This window comes from Mobula hypostoma, chromosome 6 (assembly GCF_963921235.1).
Source record: "Mobula hypostoma chromosome 6, sMobHyp1.1, whole genome shotgun sequence".
Classification (NCBI taxonomy): domain Eukaryota; kingdom Metazoa; phylum Chordata; class Chondrichthyes; order Myliobatiformes; family Myliobatidae; genus Mobula; species Mobula hypostoma.
Window position 1 is genome coordinate 78,920,852 of NC_086102.1, and position 10,442 is coordinate 78,931,293.

General features: G+C 39.4%; 1 long non-coding RNA gene across 2 annotated transcripts; it reads left to right on the forward strand.

Moving 5' to 3' along the window:
• The first annotated feature begins 249 nt into the window (after window positions 1–249).
• Window positions 250–10,188, forward strand: LOC134347578 (uncharacterized). 2 transcript variants are annotated; one of them, XR_010018202.1, is made up of 3 exons: window positions 250–330; window positions 3,655–3,775; window positions 10,084–10,188. It is a non-coding gene; the product is annotated as an uncharacterized LOC134347578 (long non-coding RNA). The 2 variants fall into 2 exon arrangements; XR_010018201.1 differs by lacking the exon at window positions 10,084–10,188 and adding an exon at window positions 4,013–5,698.
• Window positions 10,189–10,442: the final 254 nt, after the last annotated feature.

The window sequence follows — 10,442 nt, forward strand, 5'->3', positions numbered from 1 at the left end:
ATTTTTCGTCCCTATTCCCTCTGGGAAAAGGCTCAGGAGCTTGAAGACTCATACGGCCAGATTTGGGAACAGCTTCTTTCCAACTGTGATAAGATTGCTGAACGGATCCTGACCCTGATCTGGGCTGTACCCTTCAAATATCCGGACCTGCCTCTCGGTTTTTTTGCACTACTTTACTTTCCCTTTTCTATTTTCTATTTACGATTTATAATTTAAATTTTTAATATTTACTATCGATTTCTACTCCAGGGAGCGTGAAGCGCAGAATCAAATATCGCTGTGATGATTGTACGCTCTAGTATCAATTGTTTGGCGACAGTAAAGTATAAAGTATGTAATCATTTTTACTGTTAGATACATATGTATGATATGTACTTAAGTATAGGACAAAGACTGATTAACAGTAGCACATAAATTCAGAGTTGGAAATTATGGTGATCCCAAGCTATCTTAATATATATTCCAAAATCAAAAAAATCAAATTCTGAAACACTTCTAGGCCCAATGTTGTTTATCAAGGAAGTTGGGCCATTTGGTCACTGTTAATTCATGATCCATTTTTGCATCACTTTGAAAGCTTTCAGCAAGGGCTACACATTCCTCCATTGCCTGTTTTCCCGCTAACTGTCTATTATGGACATACCCATGAACACTAAGCTCTGATCTCTTGTCTATCCCTCGCTTAAATTCTTACACTGCTGCAGCAACATCATTATCCATCCAATTCAAATAACATTCTGTACAATAAAGCCAGTCCAAACCTTTTTGCCTCATTCTTTTTACAAGTATTGAACAACAGCCGTAGTTTGCCTTTCCTTGTTTCAGTGTCATACTTTGCTCTTTTGGGGGCACTTTGTAATTTTAATCCATTTGTAAATGTAGTTTGGTAACTTAAATTTAATTTCAAAACAGTAGGGAGACCATCCAGCCCACCAAGTCTGTACAAGGACAATCGAGCAAGTCCCTTGTCCTATCCTCACGGTTTTGCAAATTCGTTCCTTTCAACTACTTATCCAGCTCCTTTACTAAAATCACAACTGAATCCAAAGTTCAAAGTAAATTTATTATCAGAGTATGAACAGTATATGTCACCATATACTACCCTGATACGAATTTTCTTACCGGCCTTCACAGTAGATACAAAGGAACACAGTAGAATCAACAAAAAGATACATACAAAGATGTGCAAACAACCAATGTGCAAAAGAAGACAAACTGTGCAAATACAAAAATAAATTAATAAATAATATTGAGAACATCAGTGGTAGAGTCCTTGAAAGTGAGTTCATTGGTTGTGAAATCAGTTCAGTGTTGAGGTAAGTGAAGATATCCATGACGGAGCAGGAGCCTGATGATTGAGGATTCCTGAACCTAGTTGTGTGGGACTGAAGGCTCCTGTACCTCCTTCCCGATGGCAGCGATGAGAAGAGAACATGGCCTAGATGGTGGGGATCCTTGAATGAATTTGCCTCCATTACAACCTTTTGTAATACAATTCAAAACCCGAAACACTTACAGTGTTAAAAAAAAGTATTTTTTTATGACTAGGTTCCACTCCGGTTTTGTGAGTTCTGAAGTGGCTGGTATGTTATTTATTATCACTTTGTATACTGTAGTTCTTTGAGGAAGGTTTGAGCACGTAACATAAGTAAAAGGAATAGAGCATCTGGCCTTTTGAGCCTGGCCTGCCATTCAATAAGATCATAGTTGATCTGGCCATGGATTTGGCTGCACATACAGTTCCTGCCTTTTCCCCCATATCCCTTATTCCCCTACTATTAAAAGATCGATTTAGCCGTGTCTTCAATATATTTAATGAGGTAGCCTCTACTGTTTCATTGGGCAGAGAATTTTACAGATTCACTTCTGAGAAAAGCAGTTCTTTCTCATCTCCATCCTAAACCTACTCTCCTGAACCTTAAAGCTTTGCCCCCTAGTTCTAGTCTCACCTAAGGAGTGGAAAGAAACTATCTTATCTATTCCTTTCATAATTTTGTATGTTTCTATAAGAATCCCTCTCATCCTTCTGAATTCCAGTGAGTATCATCCCAGATGACTTAATCTGTCCTCAAAGGCTATCCCTCTCTAGAATCAAACTGGTGAACCTCCTCTGCATCACTCTCAAAGCCAGTATATCTTTTCTCAAATAAGGTGACCAGAATTGTGTGCAGTACTCCAGCTGAGGCCTCACCAATGCCCTGCACATTTGCACCGTAAGTTCCCTGCTCTTTAATTCAATTCCTCTACCAATGAAGACCAACATTCAATTTGCCATCTAGGTAACCTGTTGTAGCTGCAAAACAACCTCTCGCAATTTATGAACAAGCTCTGCACAGCAGCATGTTGCAGTCTTTCACTATTTAAAGAATAATACGATCTTCTGTTTTTCCTTCTAAAGTGGATGTCCTCGCATTTACTAATGTTGTACTCCAACATTATACATCATGTTTCCATAAAAATTGGCAGATTTCTAAACTTCCCCATTGATTAGCATATTGGTGTAATCAAAAAAAAAGAAATATCAGGTGTCCAGTATCACTAGAAGATGCTGAAATGCCACTGGTCAAAATATTTCTTTGGAGCAAGTGAAGCAAAAGACGCACGATCCAACTTCCCTGATTTGAGTCAATGGATATTAATAATAAGTACTTCCAAAACTGTACCATGAGCTTATTGGTTTAACAGACACTGTTATTGATTGGCTGTTACTTCAATATAATGGAAAGATAATTTAATAAATCATTGTCTTCATTCAATAATGCCTAAGTCTTATGAGCAGTCAATGATTTAAAATTGAGTCACAAGAGTCTACAGATGCTGGAATCCGGAGCAACTCAGTCGGTCAAGAATTATATCTGTTGGATGAGTGGAACTGTTGACTGATGCAGGGTCTTTTTCCAAATCATCAACAATACCTCCCCAACCCCCACCAGGTAGTTGCTTCTTAATCTGTTGAGTTCTGCCAACAATTTGTTTTGAATTAAATTTAGGTTTTGTGCTATTTGTTTTGATATTATTGCTTTTGGTATCATTGCCAAGCAGTCCAAGAGCATTGCATCATTTCCCCCTGCTGCTGATTAAATGCTGAGCAAGCATGATCGCAGGAGTGCCATAACTTTGTGGATGGGCTTTTTTGCAATGGTTAATTGCTTTGTCCAAGATTCAGTTCTTTTGAAATGCAAGTGGGATATAATACAGGGACTGAGTGAAATCCATATTGATCCAAGATACAGACTGAACTTAGCTACACCCAATAAGGACAGGAAGAGTGAGAAATTCACCTGCATTGTTTCTGCCAAACACAGTCTGTAAGACAATGCAATAAGCCTGGTAATCTTCCAAAGAGGACTGAAGCCATATATTGAGGTACACGCACAACATTACATTGGGGTGCAGGACGGAGGGGGTAGGGTTAGAGAAGATTGTGTTCTTAGACAATGTTCATGTGTCAAGAAATTAGAGTTTTAAAAAAAGGTGATTATTTTTCATATACATTCCATGCGAGTGAATTTTATTGCACCTCTCAAACACTTGGGTAGTAACTTGTGAATTTTGTAAGAGTAAGTTTCTGTAATCTGAACAGCCGTAACATGGGCCTTGTCTAGTTCTGGAACTACTCACTGTACATTTGAATTTTTTTCCTTTTTTTTGCAGACCAACCATGCACACATTGCCTGGAAAAGGGCAAATACTACTGGGCCTGGCTTAAGGATTGATGAAAACATTGGACCTGCTAAAAAGAAGAACCATTGTAGATGAGAGAATGCATAGAAAAGTAAGATGTAATATTCCTTTGGGAAATGCAGAGAAGTTACACTGGCTTGAGAAGTAGCTTGTGTTGTCGGATGAGGGACTGAGAAAATATCACTTCTGCCTTTCAACATACTCCTTCCTGTGCATAAAATAACACATATCCCCACCAGCAGGATATCCTTGAGTAAAGATCTGCACTAAAACCTTTATAGTGTACCTTACTTCAGTATCACTGTAATTTCCACATATCTGATTTCAGAAGCACTGGGACCACGCACACTTTGGAATACGAACAAAGGGAGACTGGCCAACAGGCAGATTGACAGCTGAACATCACCAGAGCCCATCGTTTATCCACTGAAGTGAAGAGGCATCTTGTGAAGAACCGTAGAACCATAGAACATTACAGCACAGAAACAGGCCTTTTGGCCCTTCTTGGCTCTGCCGAACCATTTTTCTGTCACTGACCTGCACCTGCACCATATCCCTCCATACACCTGTCATCCATGTATCTGTCCATGTTTTTCTTAAATGTTAAAAGTGAGCCCGCATTTACCACTTCATCCGGCAGCTCATTCCACACTCCCACCACTCTCTGTGTGAAGAATCCCCCCCTAATGTTCCCTTTAAACTTTTCACCCTTAACCCATGTCCTCTGGTTTTTTTCTCCCCTAGCCTCAGTGGAAAAAGCCTGCTTGCATTCACTCTATCTATACCCATCATAATTTTATATACCTTTATCAAATCTCCCTTCATTCTTTTACGCTCCAGGGAATAAAGTCCTAAGCTATTCAACTTTTCTCTGTAACTCAGTTTCTCAAATCCCAGCAACATCCTTGTAACCCTTCTCTGCACTCTTTTAACCTTATTAATATCCTTCATGTAAATTGGTGACCAAAACTGAACACAGTACTCCAAATTCGGCCTCACCAATACCTTATACAACCTCACCATAACATTCCAACTCTTATACTCAATACTTTGATTAATAAAGGCCAATGTACCAAAAGTTCTCTTTAGGACCCTATCTACCTGTGACGCCACTTTTAGGGAATTTTGTATCTATATTCCCAGATCCCTCTGTTCCACTGCATTCCTCAGTGCCCTACCATTTACCTTGTATGTTCTACCTTGGTTTGTCCTTCCAAATGCAGGTTGACTTGGACAGGTTGGGTGAGTGGGCAGATGCAGTTTAATGTGGATACATGTGAGGTTATCCACTATGGTGGCAAGAACCGGAAGGCAGATTACTATCTGAATGGTGTCAAGTTAGGAAAAGGGGAAGTACAACGAGATCTAGGTGTCCTTGTTCATCAGTCACTGAAAGTAAGCATGCAGGTACAGCAGGCAGTGAAGAAAGCTGATGACATGCTGGCCTTCATAACAAGGGGAATTGAGTATAGGAGCAAAGAGGTCCTTCTGCAGTTGTACAGGGCCCTGGTGAGACCACTCCTGGAATATTGTGTACAGTTTTGGTCTCCAAATTTGAGGAAGGATATTCCAGCTATTGAGGGAGTGCAGCATAGGTTCACGAGGTTAATTCCCGGGATGGCGGGACTGTCATATGTTGAAAGATTGGAGCGACTGGGGTTGTATACACTGGAATTTAGAAGGATGAGAGGGGATCTGATTGAAACATATAAGATTATTAAGGAATTGGACACGCTAGAGGCAGGAAACATGTTCCTGATGTTGGGGGAGTCCAGAACCAGAGGCCACAGTTTAAGAATAAGAGGTAGACAATTTAGAACGGAGTTGAGGAAAAAGTTTTTCACACAGAGGGTTGTGGTTCTGTGGAATGCTCTGCTCAGAAGGCAGTGGAGGCCAATTCTCTGGATTCTTTCAAAAAAGAATTAGATAGAGCTTTTAAAGATAGCAGAGTGAAGGGATATGGGGAGAAGGCAGGAAAAGGGTACTGATTGTGGATGATCACCCATGATCACAGTGAATGGTGGTGCTGGCTCAAAGAGCTGAATGGCCTACTCCTTCACCTATTGTCTATTGTTAAGCGCAATACCTCACACTTGTCTGTATTAAACTCCATCTGCCATTTTTCGGCCCATTTTTCCAGCTGGTCCAAATCCCTCTGCAAGCTTTGAAAACCTTCCTCACTGTCCACTACGCTTCCAATCTTTGTATCATCAGCAAATTTGCTGATCTAATTTACCACATTATCATCCAGATCATTGATATAGATGACAAATAACAATGGACCCAGCACTGATCCCTGTGGCACACCACTAGTCACAGGCCTCCACTCAGAGAAGCAATCCTCCACTGCCACTCTCTGGCTTCTTCCACTGAGCCAATGTCTAATCCAATTTACTACCTCTCCATGTATCCCTAGCGACTGAATCTTCCTAACTAACCTCCCATGCGGGACCTTGTCAAAGGCCTTACTGAAGTCCATGTAGACAACATCCACTGCCTTCCCTTCATCCACTTTCCTGGTAACCTCCTTGAAAAACTCTGATAGATTGGTTAAACATGACCTACCATGCACAAAGCCATATTGACTCTCCCTAATAAGTCCCTGTCTATCCAAATACTTGTAGATCCTATCTCTCAGTACTCCTTCCAATAATTTACCTACTACCGACGTCAAATTTACCAGCCTATAATTTCCCAGATTACTTTTAGAGCCTTTTTTAAATAACAGAACAACATGAGCTATCCTCCAATCCTCCGGCATCTCACCCATAGATAGCAACATTTTAAATATATCTGCCAGGGCCCCTGCAATTTCAACACTAGTCTCCTTCAAGGTCTGAGGGAATACCCTGTCAGGTCCTGGGGATTTATCTACTCTGATTTGCCTCAAGATAGCAGACACCTCCTCCTCCTCAATCTGTATAGGTTCCATGACCTCACTACTTGTTTGCCTTATTTCCATTGACTCCATGCCAGATTCCTTAGTAAATACAGACACAAAAAATCCATTTAAGATCTTCCCCCATTTCTTTTGGTTCCATACATGGCTGACCACTCTGATCTTCAAGAGGACCAATTTTATTCCTTACTATCCTTTTGCTCTTAATATACCCGTAGAAGCTCTTTGGATTATCCTTCACCTTGACTGCCAAAGCAACCTCATGTCTTCTTTTAGCCCTCCTGATTTCTTTCTTAAGTTTTTTTTTTGCACTTTTATACTCCTCAAGCACCTTATTTGCTCCCTGTTTCCTATACATATCATATGTCTCTCTCTTCTTCTTTATCAGAGTTCCAATATCCCTTGAGAACCAAGGTTTCTTATTCTTATTCACTTAGCCCTTAATCCTGACAGGAACATACAAACTCTGCCCTCTCAAAATTTCTCCTTTGAAGGCCTCCTACTTAACAATTACATCCTTGCCAGAGAAGAACCTGTCCCAATCCACGCTTTTTAGATCCTCTCTCATTTCTTCAAATATGGCCTTTTTCCAGTTTAGAACCCCAACCCGAGGACCAGATGTATCTTTATCCATGATCAAGTTGAAACTAATGGTGTTATGATCACTGGAACCAAAGTGTTCCCCTACTCACACTTCTGTCACCTGTCCTAATGCGTTTCCTAATAGGAGATTTAATATTGCATCCTCTGTAGCTGGTACCTCTATATATTGATTTAGAAAACTTTCCTGAACACATTTTACAAACTCTAACCCATCTTGATCTTTAACAGTATGGGAATCCCAATCAATATGTGGAAAATTAAAATCCCCTACTATCACAACTTTATGTTTCCTGCAGTTGCCTGCTATCTCTCTGCAGATTTGCTGCTCCAATTCTCGCTGACTATTGGGTGGTCTATAATACAACCCCATTAATGTGGTCATACCTTTCCTGTTTCTCAGCTCCATCCATATGGCCTCGGTAGACAAGCCCCCTAATCTGTCCTGCCTAAGCACTGCTGTAACATTTTCCCTCACTAGCAATGTCACCCCCTCCCCCGCCACCTTTCATTCCTCTGCCTCTATCACGTCTGAATCATCGGAACCCTGGAACATCAAGTTGCCAGTCCTGCCCCTCCTGCAACCAAGTTTCACTAATGGCTATAATGTTGTAATTCCATGTGTCAATCCATGCCCTCAGCTCATCAGCCTTCCCCACAATACTCCTTGCATTGAAATAGACACACCTCAGAAGATTATTACCACCACACACAACCCACATATGTGACTTTGCAAGAACCAGAGAAGGAGAATATCTCGAGGGGAAGTTTGCTCTATGATAAAACTGAAGTGAGTTCAGCACTACTCTGGAAGAATTTTAAAACTAATTTGCCTTTGCATATCAAGGATCCATTCCTACACTGCTCTTTGCCTGATCCAGCACAAGGAATTGTCAATTCCTGGATTTATCTATTGTCATAAAGTTATGTGAATTTTGTTTTAAGGCTGCCATTGAAGCATCAACTGTGCAGAACCAACTCCTTCAACAGTTTAGTCAGGGCTTGAAAAAAACTTTACATTCAATCTCATCTGTTATACGATAAGTATGTGCTTCAAACCCCTCCTCTCCTCTGATGCCATTTTGAAGAGAAACAGTAATGAGAAAATGTACCGCTTTGCCTGTGTCAGATCTGAAACTATTCCAAAATGTGATCAACCCAGACTTTCAACACTACAATTCTATAATCCAAATTATTGTTTCTTCTATATAAATGTATGTGTCATAATTCAGCTAAACTTTATTTCAGATTAGCACTGAGTTGTAATGATTGAGGTAGTACAACAATGGATGCCTGTATTTTGAATAAACAAAATTTGAAGACCTTCTCATTTGGGAACAGTTGGGGGAAAGTAACAATCCTTGTTATTTTGATGTGGATACATGTTCTCTTGTGAGTCAGATTATGCCTGGATATTTAAACAAATTCCAGAAAATCTTGTGCAATTTTCTACCATATAACTAGTGCTTTAAATTTACATAACCTTGCATTCCTTCAGCTGAATCTCCCTATAGTTCACTGTGGCAACTGATGGGAAATCAGTGTAATGACCCTTACTGTCAATTACTTATTTTTAAGAGTTTGTTAAAATGTGCTGCTAGTTTAATATCACTCAACCTTGACTGTTTCAAATTGTTCCAAGTTGAAATGAAATGAGTCAGTATGGCCCTTAATGTTCATAAAAGGCTGGTATTTATGTAATGGCTTTCAGAACCTTGAAAAGCACTAAAAAAACAATGAAGTTTATTTGAAGTGCAGTCACTATTACAGAAAATAATTTTTGAGCAGCAAAACGTTGAGTGAAAGATAAAGATCAACCAAGAATTCTTCTGCTTTTCTTAAAAATAGTGCTATATGTCCACTGGTAAGAGCAGACAATGCCTCAAATTGACAGATCATTCAGAAGTGTGTGGCACTCCCTGTAATGACTTCTTTGAGCCTGTGCAGGGTGCTTGAAAGCATTAAGCTCAGGTTTTTAGAGCACCTGAATTGGTAAATTATTGTTTAACGTGAGTTGTTAATCATGTAGAGTTCTTTGTGTATTTCCCTAGCAACTCACTCTTTGTAATGCGATATCTTGGTGCTTTTTGTTTCAGCTTGTAAAGTTTATTTTGACAAGGTCAGGGATTCCGTGTTGCTTGTATTATTTAAGCGGATGCCCGACTAGTGCTAATTGTGGGGTCCTAGTTTTGAGAATGTTACATCTTGCAGTGTCGCTTGGCCGAGTCACTGATGTCCTATTGAAATTATTATTCGAATAAACATTGGTCATCGTCTCTACAACAGAGTTTGTTTTACCCCCGTACTTGGGTTCTGACATTGCTAGCGCACATTGTGACAATTCCTCAGAACACCCCAGAGTTATCAGTCTAGGTTATGTTCCTGTCTTGAGCATGTTAACAATATTGGTAAATATATTCTGTTGTCAGTTTTTATTTCTTCATCTGTACAACTGAGTGAAGCTAGAGAATCTGCTCTCTTCATAATACAACACAGAGCCTGAATAATATCAGTAGGGAAACTCTCTGTGCCAAGGTTCTTCTAATATTCAATATGGAATTCCTTTTGTCATTTATATAATTGGATACTCTTTCTAACTGACTCTAAACAAGATTTTGGTTAATCCTGACATTGTCTTTTTACTGCTGTGGTGTCACTTCTGCTTAATTTCACTCTGTTATATAGCTTGGGCCATTTTTCTATAATATTAACATTTATGTAAATGCTTACTGTCTTCATCTTTGCATTTAAATACAGACTTAATGTGGAACTACCTCTTCTATTCTCCAAGACTAGAATGAAACAGTAGAAAGTTATAAGCAGTATAGAATATGTTTGAAATTTGAGTTGCTTAAAGCGATTCTCACTTATTTTGTTTCTTTCACCCTATTTCCCCTCAGCGATTCAGGAACAGCTTCTTCCCCTCTGCCATCCGATACTTAAATGGACATTGAAGCTTTGGACACTACTTCACTTTTTTTTAATATACACTATTCCTGTTTCTGCACATTTAAAAAAATCTATTCAATATACGTAATTGATTTACTTTATTATTATGTTATATTTTATTTTTTTTTCTCTCTTTGCTAGTTTAGGTGTTGCATTGAACTGCTGCTGCTAAGTTAACAAATTTCATGTCACGTGCTGGTGATAATAAACCTGATTCTGATTCTGATTTTAAGGGTGATTCTATTCCTTAATGCAGTGCTATGCAGGTAACCTCCACTGTTAATGTTATTTTGGGCCCAAAGCAACTGTT